The sequence below is a fragment of the Strongylocentrotus purpuratus genome, unplaced genomic scaffold (genome assembly GCF_000002235.5).
Source record: "Strongylocentrotus purpuratus isolate Spur 01 unplaced genomic scaffold, Spur_5.0 spur5_scaffold_16, whole genome shotgun sequence".
NCBI lineage: Eukaryota > Metazoa > Echinodermata > Echinoidea > Camarodonta > Strongylocentrotidae > Strongylocentrotus > Strongylocentrotus purpuratus.
This window is the reverse complement of record NW_022145601.1, coordinates 2,708,454-2,734,562: the sequence shown is the minus strand read 5'-3', so window position 1 is coordinate 2,734,562 and position 26,109 is coordinate 2,708,454.

Sequence of the window (26,109 nt, the reverse complement as noted above, 5' to 3'; positions counted from 1 at the left end):
GGCGGGGGGGGGGGGTTTCGTGGTACTAGGTTAGGTCTTCACTGGCTGGAGATGTTGACCTGTGAATAATGAGCCTACTGGGTACTGTCCCTTAAATTGGGGAGAACGGCACGCCCAGTCATGTGCTAATTTCTTTCATTTTAAGATTTTACTTCTTTCTTCTTTTCTTTTTTTTTCTTTTTTTAGGAGAGGGGGGGTATTATTGTACTAGGTTTGGTCTTCACTGGCTGGAGATAGTGACGTGTGAATTATGAGCCTACTAGGTACTGTTCCTAAAATTGTGGGAGAACGGCACACCCAGTCATGTGATAATTTTCTTTTATTTTTAGATTTTGCTTCTTTCTTCTTTTTTTTTTTTTAGGGGGATGGGGATATTCATGGTACTAGGTTAGGTCTTCACTGGCTGGGAGATGGTGACCTGTGAATTATGAGCTACTGGGTACTGTCCCTAAATTGTGGGAGAACGGCACGCCCAGTCATGTGATAATTTTCTTTATTTTAAGATTTTACATCTTTCTTCTTTTTTTCTTTTTTTAGGGGGGGGGGTATTCATGGTACTAGGTTAGGTCTTCACTGGCTGTGAGTTGGTGACCTGTGAGTTATGGGCCTTCTGTGCACTTTTCCTTAAATAGGGGCCAACGGCACGCCCAGTAATGGGCAAATTTTCTTTTATTTTAAGATATTACATTTTTTTAGGGGGGGGGGGGTATTCATGGTGCTAGGTTATGTTTTCAGTGGCTCGGAGATGGTGACCTGTGAATCATGAGTCTACTGGGCACTGTCCTTAAATTGTGGGCGAACCGCACCCCCATTCATGTGATAATTTTCTTTCATTTTAAGATATAGCTTTTTTATTGGGAGGTATTAATGGTGCTATGTTATGTCTTCACTGGCTGGGAGATGGTGATCTTTGAATTATGAGCCTACTTGGCAATGTCCCTTAAATTGTGGGCGAAAGGCACTCCCTGTCAGTTGCTAGTTTTCTTTCCGTTAAATTGTATCTGTTTTTGTATTTCATGGTGTTTGTCATTGGGAGATGGTACCCTGTGAGTGAATTATGATTTCCAATTTGATTCTTGTTTGTAAGATTATACAAATTACCTCTAGGGTCTGACTGACCTGAGAGCTATACAAGATTCCATTATTATTTTATTATTATATTTTTTTTTTTATTTTTTTTGTATTAATATTATTAATGCCAGATTCAAATCAATTATGATCTGTTTCTATTATGCTATTGTTTGATATATAATTCAATACAGAACTGTAAAATGAAGCCAATAGAAATCTGTGTGAAAGGAACCAAATTGGAAAGCTTTTTACATGACTTTCACCCAGGAATGTGAGACCCGTTCCATACCCCATCTTCATCTTAACAAAACTGAAAAGGGTCTGCGTAAGTGTTGGGATCTTCGTTCTTCTCAAAAAATTGATTTCCGAATTTGTTTCATTTACTAAAAGTTACTGTTTTAGCATGTTTTGTTATAGTATTTTCTCAGTTTCACAAGAAATCATTATATCCTTATCGTCTTACTCTTAATTATTTGCTCGTTTGAATTTTAGTTTATGACTTTATCTAGATTTATTTGTTTGAATAATGTATCATAAACTGTGGCATCACTGTTCATATTTAATACGGAAATAATGCACATCTTTGTATTTCTTGTATTCGATATTATTTTATTTTTGAATGGATAGGGTCTTTATTATTCCTGTAAATGTTCTACCTTACTATCTTTAATAGGTCCTAAGGAAGCCCTGGCTGTACAAAAACAGGCTATCGTACAACCACAAACCAATGTGATCTTACATGATATATATTATGGGGGCTCCGGTACGACGCCCCCGCGCCCAAGCACACCTATATAAATGTTTTGTTGATGGCTCCAACCCTAACATTGTTCAGAAGGTCCTAAAAGGCCCTGTACCAAAAATTACATTCGTACAACAACAAATCAATGGTATTTTTCGTTATAAAATATCTAGGGGCTCCGGGATGACGCCCCCGCCCCACATCTTTATATTATGTTTGTACCGAAGGCTTCTAGGCTAATATTGTTTAGTAGGTGCTCAGGAAGCCCTGTACCAAAAATGGCGCTTTTATCCGCCGAGTAACGATAATTTCGCTAAGCCACCTGACTATATAGGGCATACTAAAGGGTATTGACATCTCCCTTGAGTTCATTTTTGTAGTGTAGTTGCGATCAAATTTTCTGAATCTTAAAGCAATGGTACTTTTTACAAAGTGATATTCATTACACGTTTACATTAACCCAAGTTCGAAGAGAAAAGGAATGATTCTGTTTTCTTCTTTAAGCCATACACCTCATACTCGTGACTTTAACGATCTAATTTGCTCATTTCCATAATTATTTAGAGCACTCTTAGAAATGTAAAGTCTGAAAAGAATGGTATTTTAAATCATAAACATAACATTTAAAATTAGAATCATTTTTCTTTCCTTCTCAACCGTCAGATTTATTTGTTTGAATACTGTAATACCATGTTCAAAACAAGAACTATCTCCCTCTATTCCTCCTCCCTCTCTATATCTCTTCTTCTTTTTTTCTTCTGCTTTGTATATCAGGTTCAAATAACAATACACATGGCTTTCCCTCTTCTCTTATATTTCACAATTATGACATTGATTTGCTTGTTTAAATACTCCAATACAGTGGTTAGATACCTCTCTCTTTCTCTCTCTCTCTCTTTTTTTGCTAATGATTATTTCTCAAATTTCTTGATTTTGCTTCTTTGAATACTGCTAATTAGACTCAAGACAAATTATCCTTGTTTTCTGTTTGACACTCTATTATTTGTTAGAGGTAAAGATTTACGTGTTTAAAATATTTTTTTTCCGATTCATTTCAGGAAGTAGTGTATTCCCATTGTCTCCCTCTATTAACTTGTGTAGTTCTTACTTGTAAAATTGATTTACTTTAATTTGTGGATGTTACATGTCCGGTTTATTTAAAAGTATTCCTATTATCCATTTAAGACATTGATAAGTGAACAAGACAAAATCTAATGTCTAAAATGTATTACATTAGTCTTAATGATTTTGAATTTCGATTTACTCATTTGAATATTTTTCTTTAATAGTACATTCTAGCGGATTCACAGCAAGCTCTTTTCTCATTTTCTACTGTTTTTTAACACTGTACAACATATTGAAAGGAACGACCATCTCTCTATTATTGTTTATAGTTAAGACTTTTAAACGTAAGATTTCCTTGTTTATTGCACATCATATTCAAATCAAAAGATGTGCCCCCACCTCTCTCTCTCTCTCTCTCTCTCTGTCCATTACACTATAATTATACTTATAGAAATATATCAACTTTAAACTGCTATTTAGGTTTCAGATTAAGTAATAGCCACTCCCCTGTTTTTCTCTCTCACTTTTTGTAATCTAGGACTTTTAAATCTAGATATTATATTTTAAAACTTTCCTATACATGTAGATTCCATCACAATTATGGAAAGATTGCTAGTATCCCAATGCATGGACTATTTTTGATTCATTAACATCGATTTCATGTTTTGAATATTTTACATTATATTCACAGCACCAACCCCTCCATTTTCCTTTTATTTCTTTGTAATTATAACTCAAATGTTTCGATTTTTTTCGATTTTTTTATTTAGTTATTACATATTTTCTTTATATTTGGGACGTAAATATTGCTCGTATATACTCAATCCAATATATCTGGAATTTGTTTAAAGCATAGCCTTTTCAGTGTCATATATACATACAATATATCTTACCAGTACCATATTGCCTAAAGCGATTCAAGTAATTAATGTTACACATACAAGACAAACAAAGAAACAAATACTTTAAAATCAGTAATCAAATACAGATTTATGCTAGAGCAACCTGTAAATTCCTATTGAAAAGAGTACCATTTTGTTCACAGTACACGTTGCATTATTAATGATAATAGGTAACAGTTCCTGCCACAATCACCATATCGTAAGATAATCTGTAGCTCTGACATAATTGTGCATTAAGCCAGTTCACGGTTGCAGTCTAAGCATGAGCAGATAAAGGTCATTGCAGAACAAATTGTGAAATACACGGAGACTAAATACTGGATAGTTGCTCATGAAAGTTATGTAATCATTATTCATTCATGCACAAGCAGTGCACTCCATGATACACAGGTTGAAGTATTCTTTGAAAAGGCGAAACAAATATGTATCACCTCCATCGCTGTAGGATTAAATATTTCAAAATGTACAAAGTGGGACCTCTTCATGTTTTGGAGATCTGTGGATATTCGGGGTCATTTCAGACATATTGTACTAACCATGAACTGGTCAATTCGGTCACATGGCTGTGACATTTATTGTTTAATAAACCGTTTTGAAATAATCAAGAAAGTGTAAACAAGGCATGAAATGACTAAACCAGATTGATGAGATTGTTTTGAATATGTGATGTTATTTCATGATCACCTCGATAATTATGGCTTATATTTTCCATGTATTCTTTCATTCTATATATCTGTAAATGGATGGTAACTAGTATCAGTGCCATTATATAATTGAACAGTATTTCTTACTATTGTAGCAGTATTGCAAAATTCTAGAAATTGATATTCATATGTATGCATTTTAAAGTATTTTTGCTAAGGCTATGCAAATTACATTGAAATGTATAATGTTCTATATGAATGTACGAATTTTCTTATTGTACGAAATGTCTCATTTGTCTTGCATCTAAAGCTTGATCAGTTGGATTTTTTTTTATTAAGCATCCTACTTGCAATGTTTAAGCATCCTACTTGCAATGTTTAAGCATAGAATTTCAGATAGAGGAATTTAAGGAAAATGAAAAATCACTAATCTGAGATAAATTCCATCTCGGGAACGAAGATAGAATTTATTCTCAGTCACTTGTTGCTTATGAGTCTCAGCACAACAATATGGAATTATACATGGAAGAACTGTTTGTTAAATTGCAAACAAAACAGTTTTTCAAAATCTTTCTTTGTTTCAGCAGGTAATTTAATCCTGAATATGCAATAGGGTGTATGAACCCAGACGTGGGTGAGTAAACTCTTTTGCATCAGCAACTTATTTTTTCATTTCCAGACGTGGAAGTGTTAATTAAGTTGAGTAATAATACCATAACAAATGATAACAATTGTGCATCATTGTGCCAAGCTTTAATTCCTAGTGTTGTGAGAGAACTAGAAAAGAAAAAAATATATTCTGGCATGAAAAGTTTTATTGTACCTTGCAAGTGGGAAATTTTGTATGTATTGTTTTTTATCATCAATTTGTATATTATATATTCCAGTATTTGCTCTTGTACAAAAACTGATGAACTCTTATTTCTTCAATATTGATATTGATATTTGATAATTGATATCATGAACTCAGTTAGAGCATTACATACTTTGTTGTCATATTTAAGTTGTTATCATACTTTCTGTTCTTCGCTGGTTGTCATACTAGTTATCATGCTATACTTGTTATCATAATGTAGATTGATATACAAAAAAATATACAAAAAGCTGAATCCTTTGTTGTGAAAGAGCTATGTCATTGTTAAATTTGAATATGAACACATTAAAAGGCAACGCAAGTTTCCTGTTTTATTCTTGTACTTATATCTTTAAAGGGATGATTGCCATACCTGATATTGTATTAACGACACTTCTAATTTGCCATAGTATGTTGGGAACTCTTTTATCCCATATCATTCTATAATTCTATAATTGTTAGTAACAATTCATATACTGTAATATAATTTGATTGTAGGTCCCCATATTCTCCTGTTAATAGATCCTGGAGCCCTCATTTCGATGAGGATAGAGGCTGTAGTCCTCCTGAAGCCTGGCCTAAGCTTGCTTGTTAGCTTGGCTTGGTGTATGTACCATATTCATGGATGCATACGTGTGTACCACTGGTGAGTTAGGAACTGTCACAAGCGTAGCTATATCGCAAATTGCATTCATTCTTTTAACCATGCCATACAATATCACGTTCCCACTAAGCAGTCTCATCTGCTTCATCTGGCGGTTTATACCGGGAGATAACAGGCAAGGTGCCTGTCCATGTAACTGGCAATTTTTTAGTGCTCCTTGTTTTGTTCATCTCAAAACAGATGTTTGCACTATAATGGTGATCATCAGATGGTATAATACTATAGTGTCTACACATCTGCGATGTTTCTAAACACTTTACAGAAATATGATATATGAGAAACGTGGTTACATAATGGCTGAAAGCTTTCATGAATAAAATGTGTTGGTCTCCATGGTTAAAAGAATGTATGACTGGTATAGTGCCATCCACTGTATATTTATAGGAGAGAGTATATATATTTTTTGGTAGACAGTTTCTTACCATACAACAATGTTTGTCGTATTGGTAATGAATGTTCTACTATTACAACACATTTCTATGTTCAAGATGTGATGTAAAGATGTTAGCAGAATATGTGGGAGAGGGGAATAGGAGAAATGTATAGTGTTTTCTCAAATTGGCTTATATGTTTTTATCAAGTCAGTGCATCACCTCTCTCTCACTTTACGACAATTAAACTGATGCTTTTTACATAACAATGAAGATACATTAATCTTGTAGGACATACCAGCTTGGTGCAGCCAGGCAAGTATGTAGCCTGTTCTTCTGCACCTTTTCTCCCCACTGGTTTTTGGTGGTTTTAGGATAGAAATATCCTTATCGTTTGCATACAGTGGATGGTTTAGCATTGAAATACCTGCACCTTTTTCAATCATTTTTTTAAATTGTTTACTACAGGTGGCAAGCAAGGTATACTGGGATTCTCTTTTGGAATTATAGGGCCTTTGCCCTTAGAGGGCTGGGGCGTTTGGTCAAAACAACATTTTTTTTTAAATTGAAGGGGGTGAGGATGGGAGAACGGAGCCCCTCCTAGTTGAGTTAAACAAAAGGAATTAGAGGACAGTGGTAGGGAATACCCTCATCCTGAGTCAATGGATGATAAAAAAGGCAAAATGTGTCAGAATTTACCCCTCCCCTGTATAACCATCCTTTAACACAACAGATAGAGAGGAGCTTCAATCAATTGCTCTTCTCATTATCTGTTGAAGGCTAGAAGGGGAGGGGGAACGCCGAACATCATCTTCAAATGGGTCCCTCCCCTGCATACCCATGCATATATACAGATAGGGAGGAGCTTCAACCAATTGCTCCTCTCATTATCTGTTGTAAGCTAGAAGGGGAGGGGAAACGCGGAACATCATCTTCAAATGGGTCCCTCCCCTGCATACCCATGCAGGTATACAGTGACAGGGAGGAGCCTAGCTAGTGGCATATATATGCAGTGCTCCTACATTGATGGGCTCCTCCCATTATTACACTATGAGGGAGTGACAATAATGTACGTATTCCCAGATATACCACCTTCGACTCATATGGGAGGGGCAAAGAATCACGTAAGGAGTATCACAACCTTCCCCATCATATACCCCCTTCTAATTGTATCAATAGCTTAGTCCTCATCCTATCAAAGTCGGTTAATGATACAAGAATTAGATTTTGAGGATAATGTTTATTTTATTGGGCATAACAATGTTCATTCTGTCCAACAGTCATCCAATATCTGTACTATTGCATTATAGTGTAGTTATCTATAAAGGTATACTCTTCTTGCCACCTGTAACCATAGTAACTGTACGTTATGTACCATGTACAACCCACATGACAGGTATGATGACGAGAGGAGACATTTATCAAATGTCTTCATGACATCTCCAATCACATCGATGTGGGTAGGGGCGTCAATCCATCGGTGGGAGCAAACATTCCATTATTATGTTCTGTATACATACACTTCTGAAATTAGTTGCTAGCCTTCGGATTGACGCCCCTGGGTAATATCATTGTTTGTCTCAATACAATACTCATAACTGAATTATGTGATGCATTCTACACTGTTTACTGAGACTATTTGTTTTGAACAATGTCAATGCCATTGAAACTCTCGAAAATGCAAATGTCATATATACGTCATTCGTATAATATTTTGATATTTCCCATGACATATTGCAATAATGTAACGATATGTATAACTCTATGTTCGAATTACCAATTTTGTGAGAAAGAATATAGATGTAATTCAATTAATAAATAAAATGATTTGTCATTATTACCCTTTGTGATGTAATACAAGAAAATATTGATAGTTTTAATAAAGAATTACTCTCATTTGATTGGATTGATATATTATCAGTACACAATATTGACGATGCATATAATAATTCCTTGCAGTATTCAAACTAATGTTTAATGGTAAATGTAAAATGGTAAAGAAGAAAAATACAAGGTTATCAATACAGCTAAAAAAAACCATGGGTAAATCAAGGATTGTTAAAGTGTATTAATAGAAAGAGTCGTCTACATACATTATTTTGCCAAAACGTACTAAATCCATTGAAATTAAATATAAGAAATATCGAAACAAATTTAATGAAATCCTAAGAACGGCTCGCAACTTTATGTTTTTGTTAGAAAAAGAACAATAATGAATTATGTAAAATAGCCGATTGGTTCAATGCTTACAAATTGATTGTTGATTATGAGAAAACTAATGTTATGTAATTTAGCACCTCTTAATATAATGAATTTATTTCAGTATAATAAAGATTACCATCAGTATAATACCCGTTACCACTCTAAATTCCATTATCCATTAGCACTCAATCAGTCAACTCTTAATGCATTTAAATCTGTTGGTCCTCGAATATGGAATTCCCTCCCTTCTGATGTAACTTCCAGCAGTAATTTTACTTCCTTTAAAACCAAACTCAAACGTTTAATAATAATTACCTATGTCAAATAAACATGTAATTTTATCTTTCCTCCCTACGTTTTCTTACTTCCCCCTTTTCTATTTCCCTTTGCCTGTATGTTTAGTGTTTAATGTTTTTTATATATTTTAATTAAGTTTGTTTTGTGTCTCATGTTTTTTGTATGTATATTTCTTTATGTATTGGGCACCCCATTAATCAAGCCTTGGCTTTTAGGGGCACCCTGACCATTTATACTGTATTAATAATTTTCATACATGCATAATTTGTATATTGATTTTTTTATTTCAAATGGTTTAATAAAACGAATTGAATTGAAATACAAAATGTAATGCTCAAAGATAAAATGTAATTTAAAATGCTTACTACTGTCTCTGTTTTTATTTCCGATAAAATAAGCTTCTCAAACGTTTTAGATAATAATAATGAGAGCATGTGTGTGTTTGTGTATGTAAAAGTCTTTCAGCTACCTTCCTTCATCTCGTACCCTTTCCCGACACAGTCATACCTCTACTTTCAATGGTCCTAATTATACTACCATCCTACATTTACCACCACCATACATCCACTACCAACCCATTTCTCCTTCTAGACCCTACCTCTCCTCCATCCACCCTACCTCTCCTCCTTCAACCCTACCTCTCCTCCTTACACCCTACCTCTCCATCCACCCTACCTCTCCTCCTTCCACCCTACCTCTCCTAAATCCACCCTACCTCTCCTCCATCCACCCTACCTCTACCACCTCTCCATCCACCCTACCTCTCCTCCATCCACCCTACCTCTCCTCCATCTACCCTACCCCTCCTCCTTGCACCCTACCTCTCCTCCATCCACCCTACCTCTCCTCCTTACACCCTACCTCTACCTCTCCTCCATCCACCCTACCTCTCCTCCTTCAACCCTACCTCTCCTAAATCCACCCTACCTCTCCTCCATCCACCCTACCTCTACCACCTCTCCATCCACCCTACCTCTCCTCCATCCACCCTACCTCTCCTCCATCTACCCTACCCCTCCTCCTTGCACCCTACCTCTCCTCCATCCACCCTACCTCTCCTCCTTGCACCCTACCTCTCCTCCATCTACCCTACCCTTCCTCCATTCACCCTACCTCACCTCCCTCCACTCTTCATTGTACCTCTCCTTCCTCCACCCTACCTCTCCTCCCTCCACCCTACCCCTCCTCCATCCACCCTACCTCCACCACCAACCCATTTCACCTCCCTAGACCCTACCTCTCCTCCCTATAACCTACCTATACCGCCCCTCCCTCCATCCTACCTCTACCACCCCTCCATCCACCCTACCTCTCCTCCATCCACCCTACTTCTCCTCCATCCAACCTACCTCCCACGTACCCATCTCTCCTCACTAAACCCTACCACCCCTCCATCCAACCTACCTCTACCACCCCTCCATCCATCCTACCTCTACCTCCCCTTCTTCCTACCTCTCCTCCATCCACTCTACCTCTCCTCTTTCCACCCTACCTCTACCTCCCCTCCTTCTTACCTCTCCTCCATCGACTCTACCTCTCCTCCATCCACTATACCTTTATCACCCATCCACCCTACCTCTCCTCCATCTACCCTACCTCTCCTCCATCCACCCTACCTCTACCTCCTCTCCTTCCTACCTTCCTCCATCTACCCTACCTCTCCACCATTCACTTTACCTCTCCTCCATCTACCTTACCTCTTCTCCATCTACCCTACCTCTCCTCCATCTACCCTACCTCTCCTCCATCCACCCTACCCCTCCTCCATCCACCCTACCTCCACCACCAACCCATTTCACCTCCCTAGACCCTACCTCTCGTCCATCTATCCTACCTCTTTACCATCCAATCTACATCTCTACCATCAACCCTACCTCTCCTCCATCCACCCTACCTCTCCTCCCTCTACCCTACCTCTCCTCCATCCACTTCACCTCTCCTCCTTCCACCTTTCCTCTCCTCCATCCACCCTACCTCTCCTCCTTGCACCCTACCTCTCCTCCATCCACCCTACCTATCCTCCATCTACCCTACCCCTCCTCCATCCACCCTACCTCTCCTCCATCCACCCTCCCTACCTCTCCTCCATCCACCCTACCTCTCCTCCTTGCACCCTACCTCTCCTCCATCTACCCTACCTCTCCTCCATCCACCCTACCTCTCCTCCATCTACCCTACCCTTCCTCCATTCACCCTACCTCCACCACCAACCCATTTCACCTCCCTAGACCCTACCTCTCCTCCCTCCACCCTACCTCTCCTCCCTCCACCCTACCCCTCCTCCATCCACCCTATCTCTCCTCCATCCACCTACCTCTCCTCCATCTACCCTACCTCTCCTCCATCCACCCTACCTCTCCTCCCTCCACCCTAACCCTCCTCCATCCATCCTACCTCCACCACCAACCCATTTCACCTCCCTAGACCCTACCTCTCCTCCCTATAACCTACCTATACCGCCCCTCCCTCCATCCTACCTCTACCACCCCTCCATCCACCCTACCTCCATCCACCCTACCTCTCCTCCATCCAACCTACCTCCCACGTACCCATGTCTCCTCACTAAACCCTACCACCCCTCCATCCACCCTACCTCTACCACCCCTCCATCCATCCTACCTCTACCTCCCCTTCTTCCTACCTCTCCTCCATCCACTCTACCTCTCCTCTTTCCACCCTACCTCTACCTCCCCTCCTTCCTACCTCTCCTCCATCGACTCTACCTCTCCTCCATCCACTATACCTTTACCACCCATCCACCCTACCTCTCCTCCATCTACCCTACCTCTCCTCCATCCACCTACCTCTCCTCCATCTACCCTACCTCTCCTCCATCCACCCTACCTCTCCTCCCTCAACCTTTCATCTCCTCCTTCCACCTTTCCTCACCTCCCTCCACTCTTCATTGTACCTCTCCTTCCTCCACCCTACCTCTCCTCCCTCCACCCTACCCCTCCTCCATCCACCCTACCTCCACCACCAACCTATTTCACCTCCCTAGACCCTACCTCTCCTCCCTATAACCTACCTATGCCGCCCCTCCCTCCATCCTACCTCTACCACCCCTCCATCCACCCTACCTCCATCCACCCTACCTCTCCTCCATCCAACCTACCTCCCACGTACCCATCTCTCCTCACTAAACCCTACCACCCCTCCTTCCAACCTACCTCTACCACCCCTCCATCCATCCTACCTCTACCTCCCCTTCTTCCTACCTCTCCTCCATCCACTCTACCTCTCCTCCCTCCACCCTACCCCTCCTCCATCCACCCTACCTCCACCACCAACCTATTTCACCTCCCTAGACCCTACCTCTCCTCCCTATAACCTACCTATACCGCCCCTCCCTCCATCCTACCTCTACCACCCCTTCTTCCTACCTCTCCTCCATCTACCCTACCTCTCCACCATTCACTTTACCTCTCCTCCATCTACCTTACCTCTTCTCCATCTACCCTACCTCTCCTCCATCCACCCTACCTCTCCTCTATCTACCCTACCTCTCCTCCATCCACCCTACCTCTCCTCCATCCACCCTACCCCTCCTCCATCCACCCTACCTCTCCTCCATCCAACCTACCTCTCCTCTATCTACCCTACCTCTCCTCCATCCACCCTACCTCTCCTCCATCCACCCTATCCCTCCTCCATCCACCCTACCTCTCCTCCATCCACCCTACCTCTCCTCCATCCACCTTACCTCTTCTCCATCTACCCTACCTCTCCTCCATCCACCCTATCCCTCCTCCATCCACCCTACCCCTCCTCCATCCACCCTACCCCTCCTCCATCCACCCTACCTCTCCTCCATCCACCCTACCTCTCCTCCATCCACCCTATCCCTCCTCCATCCACCCTACCCCTCCTCCATCCACCCTTCCTCTCCTCCATCCACCCTACCTCTCCTCCATCCACCCTATCCCTCCTCCATCCACCCTACCCCTCCTCCATCCACCCTACCTCTCCTCCATCCAACCTACCTCTCCTCTATCTACCCTACCTCTCCTCCATCCACCCTACCTCTCCTCCATCCACCCTATCCCTCCTCCATCCACCCTACCTCTCCTCCATCCACCCTACCTCTCCTCCATCCACCTTACCTCTCCTCCATCCACCCTATCCCTCCTCCATCCACCCTACCTCTCCTCCATCCACCCTACCTCTCCTCCATCCACCCTATCCCTCCTCCATCCACCCTACCTCTCCTCCATCCACCCTACCTCTCCTCCATCTACCTTACCTCTTCTCCATCTACCCTACCTCTCCTCCATCCACCCTACCTCTCCTCCATCCACCCTACCTCTCCTCCATCCACCCTACCTCTCCTCCATCTACCCTACCTCTCCTCCATCCACCCTACCTCTCCTCCATCCACCCTACCTCTCCTCCATCCAATCTACGTCTCCTCCATCTACCCTACCTCTACCTCCCCTCCATCCATCCTACCTCTACCTCCCCTTCTTCCTACCTCTCCTCCATCCACTCTACCTCTCCTCTTTCCACCCTACCTTTACCTCCCCTCCTTCCTACCTCTCCTCCATCGACTCTACCTCTCCTCCATCCACTATACCTTTACCACCCATCGACTCTACCTCTCCTCCATCTACCCTACCTCTCCTCCATCCACCCTACCTCTACCTCCTCTCCTTCCTACCTCTCCTCCATCCACCCTGCCTCTCTACCATCAACCCTACCTCTCCTCCATCTACCTTACCTCTCCTCCATCCACCCTACCTCTCCTCCATCTACCCAACCCCTCCTCCATCCACCCTACCTCTCCTCCATCCACCCTACCTCTCCTCCATCCACCCAACCCTCCTCCATCCACCCTACCTCTCCTCCATCCACCCTACCTCTCCTCCATCCACCCTACCTCTCCTCCATCCACCCTACCCCTCCTCCATCCACCCTACCTCCACCACCAACCCATTTCACCTCCTTAGACCCTACCTCTCGTCCATCTATCCTACCTCTCCTCCATCTACCCTACCCTTCCTCCATTCACCCTACCTCCACCACCAACCAATTTCACCTCCCTAGACCCTACCCCTCCTCCATCCACTCTACCTCTCCTCTTTCCACCCTACCTCTACCTCCCCTCCTTCCTACCTCTCCTCCATCGACTCTACCTCTCCTCCATCCACTATACCTTTACCACCCATCCACCCTACTTCTCCTCCATCTACCCTACCTCTACCTTCTCTCCTTCCTACCTTCCTCCATCTACCCTACCTCTCCACCATTCACTTTACCTCTCCTCCATCTACCTTACCTCTTCTCCATCTACCCTACCTCTCCTCCATCTACCCAACCCCTCCTCCATCCACCCTACCTCTCCTCCATCTACCCTACCTCTCCTCCATCCACCCTACCTCTCCTCCATCCAACCTACCTCTCCTCCATCCACTCTACCTCTCCTCTTTCCACCCTACCTTTACCTCCCCTTCTTCCTACCTCTCCTCCATCGACTCTACCTCTCCTCAATCCACTATACCTTTACCACCCATCGACTCTACCTCTCCTCCATCTACCCTACCTCTCCTCCATCCACCCTACCTCTACCTCCTCTCCTTCCTACCTCTCCTCCATCCACCCTGCCTCTCTACCATCAACCCTACCTCTCCTCCATCCACCCTACATCTCCTCCATCCACCCTACCTCTCCTCCATCTACCCAACCCCTCCTCCATCCACCCTACCTCTCCTCCATCCACCCTACCTCTCCTCCATCCACCCAACCCTCCTCCATCCACCCTACTTCTCCGCCATCCACCCTACCTCTCCTCCATCCACCCTACCTCTCCTCCATCCACCCTACCTCTCCTCCATCCACCCTACCCCTCCTCCATCCACCCTACCTCCACCACCAACCCATTTCACCTCCCTAGACCCTACCTCTCGTCCATCTATCCAACTCTTTACCATCCAATCTACATCTCTACCATCAACCCTACCTCTCCTCCATCCACCCTACCTCTCCTCCCTCTACCCTACCTCTCCTCCATCCACTTCACCTCTCCTCGTTCCACCTTTCCTCTCCTCCATCCACCCTACCTCTCCTCCTTGCACCCTACCTCTCCTCCATCTACCCTACCTCTCCTCCATCCACCCTACCCCTCCTCCATCCACCCTACCTCTCCTCCATCCACCCTACCTCCACCACCAACCCATTTCACCTCCCTAGACCCTACCTCTCCTCCCTATAACCTACCTATACCGCCCCTCCCTCCATCCTACCTCTACCACCCCTCCATCCACCCTACCTCCATCCACCCTACCTCTCCTCCATCCAACCTACCTCCCACGTACCCATCTCTCCTCACTAAACCCTACCACCCCTCCATCCACCCTACCTCTACCACCCCTCCATCCATCCTACCTCTACCTCCCCTTCTTCCTACCTCTCCTCCATCCACTCTACCTCTCCTCTTTCCACCCTACCTCTACCTCCCCTCCTTCCTACCTCTCCTCCATCGACTCTACCTCTCCTCCATCCACTATACCTTTACCGCCCATCCACCCTACCTCTCCTCCATCTACCCTACCTCTCCTCCATCCACCTACCTCTCCTCCATCTACCCTACCTCTCCTCCATCCACCCTACCTCTCCTCCCTCAACCTTTCATCTCCTCCTTCCACCTTTCCTCACCTCCCTCCACTCTTCATTGTACCTCTCCTTCCTCCACCCTACCTCTCCTCCCTCCACCCTACCCCTCCTCCATCCACCCTACCTCCACCACCAACCCATTTCACCTCCCTAGACCCTACCTCTCCTCCTATAACCTACCTATACCGCCCCTCCCTCCATCCTACCTCTACCACCCCTCCATCCACCCTACCTCCATCCACCCTACTTCTCCTCCATCCAACCTACCTCCCACGTACCCATCTCTCCTCACTAAACCCTACCACCCCTCCATCCAACCTACCTCTACCACCCCTCCATCCATCCTACCTCTACCTCCCCTTCTTCCTACCTCTCCTCCATCCACTCTACCTCTCCTCTTTCCACCATACCTCTACCTCCCCTCCTTCCTACCTCTCCTCCATCGACTCTACCTCTCCTCCATCCACTATACCTTTACCACCCATCCACCCTACCTCTCCTCCATCTACCCTACCTCTCCTCCATCCACCCTACCTCTACCTCCTCTCCTTCCTACCTTTCCTCCATCTACCCTACTTCTCCACCATTCACTTTACCTCTCCTCCATCCACCCTACCTCTCCTCCATCTAACCTACCTCTCCTCCATCCTATCTACCTCTCCTCCATCTACCCTACCTCTACCTCCCCTCCATCCATCCTACCTCTACCTCCCCTTCTTCCTACCTCTCCTCCATCCACTCTACCTCTCCTCCATCCACTATACCTTTACCACCCATCCACCCTACCTCTCCTCCATCGACTCTACCTCTCCTCCATCTACCCTACCTCTCCTCCATCCACCCTACCTCTACCTCCTCTCCTTCCTACCTCTCCTCCATCCACCCTGCCTCTCTACCATCAACCCTACCTCTCCTCCATCCACCCTAACTCTCCTCCATCCACCCTACCTCTCCTCCATCTACCCAACCCCTCCTCCATCCACCCTACCTCCACCACCAACCCATTTCACCTCCCTAGACCCTACCTCTCGTCCATCTATCCTACCTCTTTACCATCCAATCTACATCTCTACCATCAACCCTACCGCTCCTCCATCCACCCTACCTCTTTACCATCCACCCTACCTCTCCTCCCTCTACCCTACCTCTCCTCCATCCACTTTACCTCTCCTCCTTCCACCTTTCCTCTCCTCCATCCACTTTACCTCTCCTCCATCCACCCTACCTCTCCTCCATCTACCCTACCTCTCCTCCATCCACCCTACCTCTCCTCCATCCACCCTACCTCTCCTCCACCCACCCTACCTCTCCTCCTTGCACCCTACCTCTCCTCCATCCACCCTACCTCTTTATTATCCACCCTACCTCTCCTCCCTCTACCCTACCTCTCCTCCATCCACTTTACCTCTCCTCCTTCCACCTTTCCTCTCCTCCATCCACCCTACCTCTCCTCCATCCACCCTACCTCTCCTCCACCCACCCTACCTCTCCTCCTTGCACCCTACCTCTCCTCCATCCACCCTACCTCTTTATTATCCACCCTACCTCTCCTCCCTCTACCCTACCTCTCCTCCACCCACCCTACCTCTCCTCCTTGCACCCTACCTCTCCTCCATCCACCCTACCTCTTTATTATCCACCCTACCTCTCCTCCCTCTACCCTACCTCTCCTCCATCCACTTTACCTCTCCTCCTTCCACCTTTCCTCTCCTCCATCCACCCTACCTCTCCTCCATCCACCCTACCTCTCCTCCACCCACCCTACCTCTCCTCCTTGCACCCTACCTCTCCCCCATCCACCCTACCTCTTTATTATCCACCCTACCTCTCCTCCCTCTACCCTACCTCTCCTCCTTCCACCTTTCCTCTCCCCTTCCACCTTTCCTCTCCTTCATCCACCCTACCTCTCCTCCATCCACCCTACCTCTACCTCTCCTCCATCCACCCTACCTCTCCTCCATCCACCCTACCTCTACCTCCCCTCCATCCACCCTACCTCTACCATCCCTCCATCTACCCTACCTCTTACACCCCCACTTCTACCACCTCTCAATCCTACCTCGAACACCTCTCCACCCAATCTCGACCCCCCCCCTCTACCCTCCCTCTACCACCCATCTACCCTACCTCCACCATCCCTCCAACCTACCTCTACCACCACTCCAACCTACCTCTACCACCACTCCACCCTACATCCACCACACTTCCACCCTACCTCTCCTCCATCTACCCAACCCCTCCTCCATCCACCCTACCTCCACCACCAACCCATTTCACCTCCCTAGACCCTACCTCTCGTCCATCTATCCTACCTCTTTACCATCCAATCTACATCTCTACCATCAACCCTACCTCTCCTCCATCCACCCTACCTCTTTACCATCCACCCTACCTCTCCTCCCTCTACCCTACCTCTCCTCCATCCACTTTACCTCTCCTCCTTCCACCTTTCCTCTCCTCCATCCACTTTACCTCTCCTCCATCCACCCTACCTCTCCTCCATCTACCCTACCTCTCCTCCATCCACCCTACCTCTCCTCCATCCACCCTACCTCTCCTCCACCCACCCTACCTCTCCTCCTTGCACCCTACCTCTCCTCCATCCACCCTACCTCTTTATTATCCACCCTACCTCTCCTCCCTCTACCCTACCTCTCCTCCATCCACTTTACCTCTCCTCCTTCCACCTTTCCTCTCCTCCATCCACCCTACCTCTCCTCCATCCACCCTACCTCTCCTCCACCCACCCTACCTCTCCTCCTTGCACCCTACCTCTCCTCCATCCACCCTACCTCTTTATTATCCACCCTACCTCTCCTCCCTCTACTCTACCTCTCCTCCACCCACCCTACCTCTCCTCCTTGCACCCTACCTCTCCTCCATCCACCCTACCTCTTTATTATCCACCCTACCTCTCCTCCCTCTACCCTACCTCTCCTCCATCCACTTTACCTCTCCTCCTTCCACCTTTCCTCTCCTCCATCCACCCTACCTCTCCTCCATCCACCCTACCTCTCCTCCACCCACCCTACCTCTCCTCCTTGCACCCTACCTCTCCTCCATCCACCCTACCTCTTTATTATCCACCCTACCTCTCCTCCCTCTACCCTACCTCTCCTCCTTCCACCTTTCCTCTCCCCTTCCACCTTTCCTCTCCTTCATCCACCCTACCTCTCCTCCATCCACCCTACCTCTACCTCTCCTCCATCCACCCTACCTCTCCTCCATCCACCCTACCTCTACCTCCCCTCCATCCACCCTACCTCTACCATCCCTCCATCTACCCTACCTCTTACACCCCCACTTCTATCACCTCTCAATCCTACCTCGAACACCTCTCCACCCAACCTCGACCCCCCCCTCTACCCTCCCTCTACCACCCATCTACCCTACCTCCACCATCCCTCCAACCTACCTCTACCACCACTCCAACCTACCTCTACCACCACTCCACCCTACATCCACCACACTTCCACCCTACCTCCACCACCCCTCACCCCTACTTCCACCACCCCTCCACCACCCCTCAACCCTACCTCAACCTCTGGTTTTACTCTGAAAATTTAAATTGACTTCCCTAAGAGGTGTTGGAAGCGGTCTAGGAGTTTAATTTCTCGTCATTTTCTCTCTTCCCTATCCATTTCCTTCTCTTTCGCTTTACCTCTTACTCCCTCTCTGTATAAATCCTTATATAACCCTTACGTAGACCATTTTATACTTTTAATACATGCATAAATACATGGTGTGCGTGCGTGTGTGCGTGCGTGTGCGTGTGTGTGTGTGTGTGTGTGTGTGCGCGCGCGATTGCGCACGCTTGCGTAAATTAGTGTGGGCGTGTGCTCGTGCTAGTATGTGATGGCTGGACGACCGGAAAGTTTGCAATATCATTGAATTGAATTGAATTCAATTGATTAATTTTCCATACAAAATGGAAATGAGTTGTTCACTGGTACAGATGGATAAATGTTAAAGGGACCGTCCCTCTATAACACATTGAAGAAACTAACATGAACGAATTGCAAAAGTTAGAATACACATAGAATGATGCGCACTGTTTCCCGACGAATATATTCCTGGAGTTTGGACCAACCAAGTTTTGAACCTACTGGCAAATACCTTTATAATACTACAAAACGACCTCATCACTGAAATAGACTGAATGCTAAACGTACACCAGCAATCTTTTAACAAACGAATTAGAATCTGAAGTTTCAAAACAAAAGACAAACAAATTAAATTTACCTGGCGGGCCCCAATGCCTTATTATATTAATATTTATTCTAAGTCAGTCAAATAATTGTTGTCCTTGTCGTGTGAGAACCATATTATCTTGATTTGACCGATTCGAACATAGTTATCTCCTCGGTGCTTCCGCTGCACCTATCCCAGAACTGTAAACATATAGTAGCTTTATGTTATTTACATGAAGCAAGAATCCATAACAAAAGTAATTATGCATCAAGTTGAGTAGGGTGACTTGCAAATAACATGTATTTACGTGCAATGAACCAAGCTCCCAAGCATTGAATTTGAGTTCAAATAATCTGATTCGTATCATTTGAATGGTAAATTTTGTCAGGTACGCGTACAAAGCCGAATTTAAGTATGACATCATGCCAGTAACAATTAAAACGGAACGAGTCAAGTGCATTTCAATACATTTCACGGGCTTGTGACGAACGATTTACATCTTTCATTGCACTTTGAGGAAGTTGGTATCAATAAAACAGTGCACCTTTTCGACTTACGACGAGGAAAAGCAATCTTTGCTTCAGGTTATTGGTACGGGGGAAAACACCACTACCTGACTACGTCTACCTACCAATTGACATTTTTGGAACGACAGCTTTGTGGAAAATTAGAATAAAATTTTGAGTTTGCTTGAAACATCGTTAAGAAATACAATATCTAGGAACATCAACATACCCGTGTACAGGAAGTAGAAGCAAGAGGGGCAATATCTTAGATGAGCCTCGTTTCATCGTATGATGGACATCCTTCATCGAATCATGTCTGTGTCTATGCAGATGTTGGTCATCATGGTGTTGATGATCAGCCTTCACGGAGATACATTGCAAGGTAAAATAAACGAATTGTGAAACGAGAGCCTATAATGCACTCATTACAATCCTGCTTGCTTTGATATGACCTTTTTGAATAGGATTCCCCCACCGTGTTCATGTCTTCATTTTCCAACTTTCCCTATTCCTCAATTAACAAGTAACTAAAAGCAAACCAAAGTTATCTAGGGTATGTTGTGTATGCGTGGATGTGTCGTGGTATAATAATTCACTTGATCATTTCAAATGTTGAGGGTTCGAATCCAGATCCGGCACTAATGTCCTTTGGCAAGATATTAATCCTCATTTAATACTCTACACCCAGATACAGATGGGTACCTGACAATTGTTGAGATATAATAATTACAGGGCCCTCAAGAAACATGTTCATATTTTGTATTATTGTTATTATTATCATTATTATCATTAGTATTATTAGTAGTATTACTATTAGTACCATAATAATAATAATTTTGCCTAGATCTGTATATTATTCTTGATATGTATTATTGTTCTCATTGTTTTAATGTCACATGGTAACTCAAATAATTGCACTAATACACATGTCATTTACCAGACATCAATATCCTCACTTTATTCTCAGTTTAAACACATACACCTATCCCTGATGTAGCAGAATACAATAAGTTCTGATATTTCAACAAGGAAATATAAACAAGGTCCAGCACAAATATGTAAGAGCACTCAAAGTTAACCTCGAGGGTTACCCTTCAAATATAAAATCTAATTCAGATTTTCAATCCTACTCCTCCTCCTCTCCTCTCCTTCTTTGACTCTCTGGAACTTGGTCCTGTAATTGACCTACATTCCCCCCCACACTTCTCTAGCTTTCTTTGTTATGTCTCGCACGTAACTGATTTCACCGGGATTAGGTCCTGAACTTAAACCTAACTATATCCCCCAATAATGCACTTACAAAGTGAATCCTTTTCAGCCATGGCGTATTCGTTTTTTTTCCTCTAGCATGTACTATGCTAACCTTGGCACATTATACATACAACAACAAGAATGTATATTTATGAACATTTTCAAAGTGACATTCAGAAGAAGAAAAAAATGACCGCGTGTGACTTGAAATGCGAGAAATTAAATTAATTGATCGAACTAAACAGAACTGTTCATCTGTATTTCTCCACATATGCACAACATAGGGAGCTACATTAAATATTAAACATACATACAATACACAAATAGAAGATGTACATCACATATAAAACAACCCCAGTTGGAGCAATGTATGTTTTTAAAAGAAAAAAATCAACAAATGTGGAAAGGGTAGTCAAAAATCTAAAATGATTTGTCGAGGACTACCCCCAATAACACAAACAAGTTATACAATTAAAAATTTAAAGTAAATATAAGGTAAAATGATGAGGTGGTACCAATAAACGAGAAAGAAGAGGGAGAAAAATATCAAAGACAGGGAAAAAGTGCATCTACCTATATGTGAATGTTGTAAAGGATGGATTACTTTATATCAGGAATAATCTTAACTTAGCCTTAAATGAATACAAGGAAGAACAATTGTTGATATCAGGCGGAAGATGACTCCATAACATAGGTCCATTGAAGGGTATCCGTTTTTGTATTTAAAAAAAGAAGTCTTAGCTATGGGTATATGGAAACTACTTGCATTCAGGGGCGTCGCCAAAGGGGGGGGGGGGTGTAGGGGTGCGACACCCCCCCCCCACCTGTCAGGATATTGTCGGTAAAATTGCGCTACCGTCGTGAAAAAAGAGAAAAGGGGGAGGGAAAAAAAGAGAGGGAAAGGGAAAGAAAAGAAAAAAAGAAAAGGAAAACAAAACAAAACAAAACAAAAAAGAGAAGAAAAAAAGAGAAAAAAGAAAATGAGGGAGGAGAGGAAAGAAAGGAAAAGAAAGAAAAGAAAGGAAAGGAAAAAAGAAGAAAAAAGAGTAAAAGGGAAACAAAAGAAACGGGGGTGAATGAGATGGGAGGTAAGAGAGAAGGGGGTTGTTGGGTGGAGTCGTCTCGTCGAGGGAGCAAGAAAAACATGGGTAAATATGCTGCTGTGTCGGTATTCTTGCTCGATCCTCGTGTACTATATCAATGCAGAAGTTTGAAGTCGGTGAGATGTATATTGTCGGTCGGCCGACACGTTTTTTCCCTACGAACTGTGACTTCTTATCCGCTGTGACGACTTTGAGAGTGACTACAATTACAATACTTGTATTTTCTCGTAGTTTTACTTTCCTATAATATCAGCTAAAGAAATCAGAGGTTTAACATTTTCGGGGAAACTAAATTCAAACAAGGTTTAAGAGTCAACAACGGTACGACGAGTCGTCTTCCTTTCTCTATATTGTGATTAAACGCCCAAAATTCCGCGCTTTGCGAGGAAGGAAAACACTTCATTTAGACGAGTCAAGAACGGTACAACGAATCGTGTTCTTTCTCTAATAATTTAAGGAAACGTCAAAGCTTCCGCGCTTCGCGCGAGAGGGGGAAATTGAATTAAGACAAAATTAATGGGGCTTATTAAGAGTCGAGAACGATACAACGAATCGTATTCTTTCTCCAATAATTTAAGGAAACGTCAAGGGTTCCGCGCTTTGCGCGGGTGGGAGAAACTGAATTCAGACAATTAGGGCTTACTAAGAGTCGAAAACGGTACAACGAATCGTCTTCTTTCTCTAATAATTTAAGGAAACGTCAAAGGTTCCGCGCTTCGCGTGAGAGGTAAAAACTGAATTCAGATGAATAGGGCTCATTAAGAGTCGAAAACGGTACAACGAATCGTCTTCCTTTCATTATTACAAAATGCCAAAAATTCCGCGCTTTGCGCGGAAGGAGAAAACGTCATTTAGACGAGTCGAGAACGGTACAACGAATCGTCTTCTTTCTCTATTAATTTAAGGAAACGTCAAAGCTTCCGCGCTTCGCGCTAAAGGGGAAAACTAAATTCAGACAATTAGGGCTTACTAAGAGTCGAAAACGGTACAACAAATCGTTTTCTTTCTCTAATAATTTAAGGAAACGTCAAAGGTTCCGCGCTTCGCGTGAGAGGTAAAAACTGAATTCAGATGAATGGGCTCATTAAGAGTCGAAAACGGTACAACAAATCGTCTTCTTTCTCTAATAATTTAAGGAAACGTCAAAGGTTCCGCGCTTCGCGTGAGAGGTAAAAACTGAGTTCAGATGAATGGGCTCATTAAGAGTCGAAAACGGTACAACGAATCGTCTTCTTTTTCTAATAATTTAAGGAAACGTGAAAGGTTTCGCGCTTCGCGCGAGAGGGAGAAACTGAATTCAGATGAATTGGGCTTAATAAGAGTCCAAAACGGTACAACGAATCGTCTTCTTTCTCTAATAATTTAATGAAACGTCAAAACTTCCGCGCTTCGCGCGGGAGGGGGGGGGGGGGACTCCATTCAGATAAGGATAAACAGTCGAGAACGGTACAATAAAATCGTCTTTTTTTCCTAATAGTTTAAGGAAACGTCTAAGATTTCGCGCGAGAGGCATATCCGCTTTTTAAAGTGATTTGCTTGCTCACTACCACCCCTCCCTTAAACAATATCCTAGTTTCGCGCCTGCATTAAAATATATAGCTATGATGCTGACTAAGTTGACGAAATAATTCGTATATTTTTGTCGTCGAGGAAAATGACCATTTGCGCATACGCAAGTACTATAGATAGTCCATAGGAAAAACAATTTAGCCTTCGGCCCCAGGTTTATAGGGTTAAATTTGTAGATATTGGACATTTAATTTTGTCGGTAATTAGTGGCTAGTTTTGTTGGTAATCGTTGACCTCTACACCCCTCCCCCCTCCCCCCCCCACTGAAAAAGGTTTAGCGACGCCCCTGCTTGCATTTCTTGTAGCATATGAATTCAGTAGAGTTCAGTATAAAAAGGTCATCAAAGACAGGTGGCAAGTTGTTATGTTTGTACTGGAACATGAAGTGACCAAGCTGCATAATATATATAGAATTAAGATTTAAAATATTCATCCGTTTAAATAGGGGTGCAGTATGTGCTCGGTAAGAAGATTTGGTTATTAAGCATATGGCTTTCTTAAAGGTCTAAATGTCTATTCAGAAGGGTTACTGAGCAGTTGCCCCAAACAAAATTTGCATACGACAAGTAAGGAAGCAGCAATGTATTATAAAGGTTACATAACATTGGTAAAGGAAATAATTTATGCACAACATAAAGAATACTTATTGCACTTGATATCTTGGAGGCAATGTAACACGTGCCTTCCAGTTTAAGCCTTCATCTACTTATATTCCTAAACAATTTGTTGAACAGATTCTGGATAAATATTCATCATTTAATTGCACATGTAATTCATCAACATCGAAAATTGATATTTTTATAAAGGTCATGTTGACCTTTAATTTATTCGCATAAAACCAGCAAGAAACCTTTTCCAATTCTATTTCAAATCCCTATTCAGTTGCTGAACAGATTTACCAGACAAAAACATGTTTGTGTCATCAGCAAATAATATAAAGGACAATTTACTAGAAGCAAAATGAAGATCATTAATTAAAAAAAATAGAAACAATGAGGGGGACAAGGATACTCCCTTGAGGAATTCCAGTCACAATGTTACATAAATCAGAAGACTGTTGATCAATAATAACAAATTGTTTACGATTACTTAAATAATTTCCAAACCAATTCAAGGAAATACCTCTAAAACCGTAAAATTAAAGTTTTTGTAACAATGATTGACACTATCGAAAGCCTTCGAAAGATCAAGGAATTAGATACCAATTGAAACCAGTTTGCTTTCTATTGCACGGGATACATAATTCATGAATTCTATTAAAGCCATTGAGGTTGAATATTTCTGCCTGAACCCAAATTGTTTTGAGAACAAAATATTGTTATCAATATAGTCAATGAGTCTTTTGTAGACAAGTTTTTCTAAAATTTTGGGAAATACTGGCAAGATAGATATTAGTCGATAGTTGTCTAAACACTTTTTACCCTTAGTTTTATATATAGGAACTACTTTGGCAATCTTTAGTTGATCCGGTATTTCTACAATGATAAAGGATTCATTCAAAAGACAACACAGGTATTTTTAACAAATGTTGGATCTATGTTATCGTATCCCGCACTTGGTAAATAAATAGGTCTATCATGTTCAAAGATGAAAGGATATATTATAAAACAATACCGGCATATGATTATCATATTTGTGATATTTAACTTCATCTTGAAGATCAAAGATGTGTCCTTCACATTTCTCCAATATTTTAGAAAGTTCCTCTTTGATGGTGGGCATCATTTTATTAATAACTTTGCTGACTACCCTATATAAAACTGAGTTAAATTCTTCATTCTGCAATAACTCAGTTATTTGTTCAAACGTGACTAACGGGGCTTATTTAGCTTGTGCCTTATCGGCGTTACCAGAATTCCTAGTAGAAAGCATGATTTTGGAAAGAGATTAATGACTATTGGCACAAAACGTTACTGACTTCTGTGACCAAATAGTACCCAAAATTGAAAAGGTGTTGACGTAGGTTGGTGATAAGAAAAATGAGTGACAATGCTATGGAATACAAAAACAATCAAAATTCCAAAAAATCAAATTTCAAAACAGAGAACATGTATGCTTAAAGCAATCAA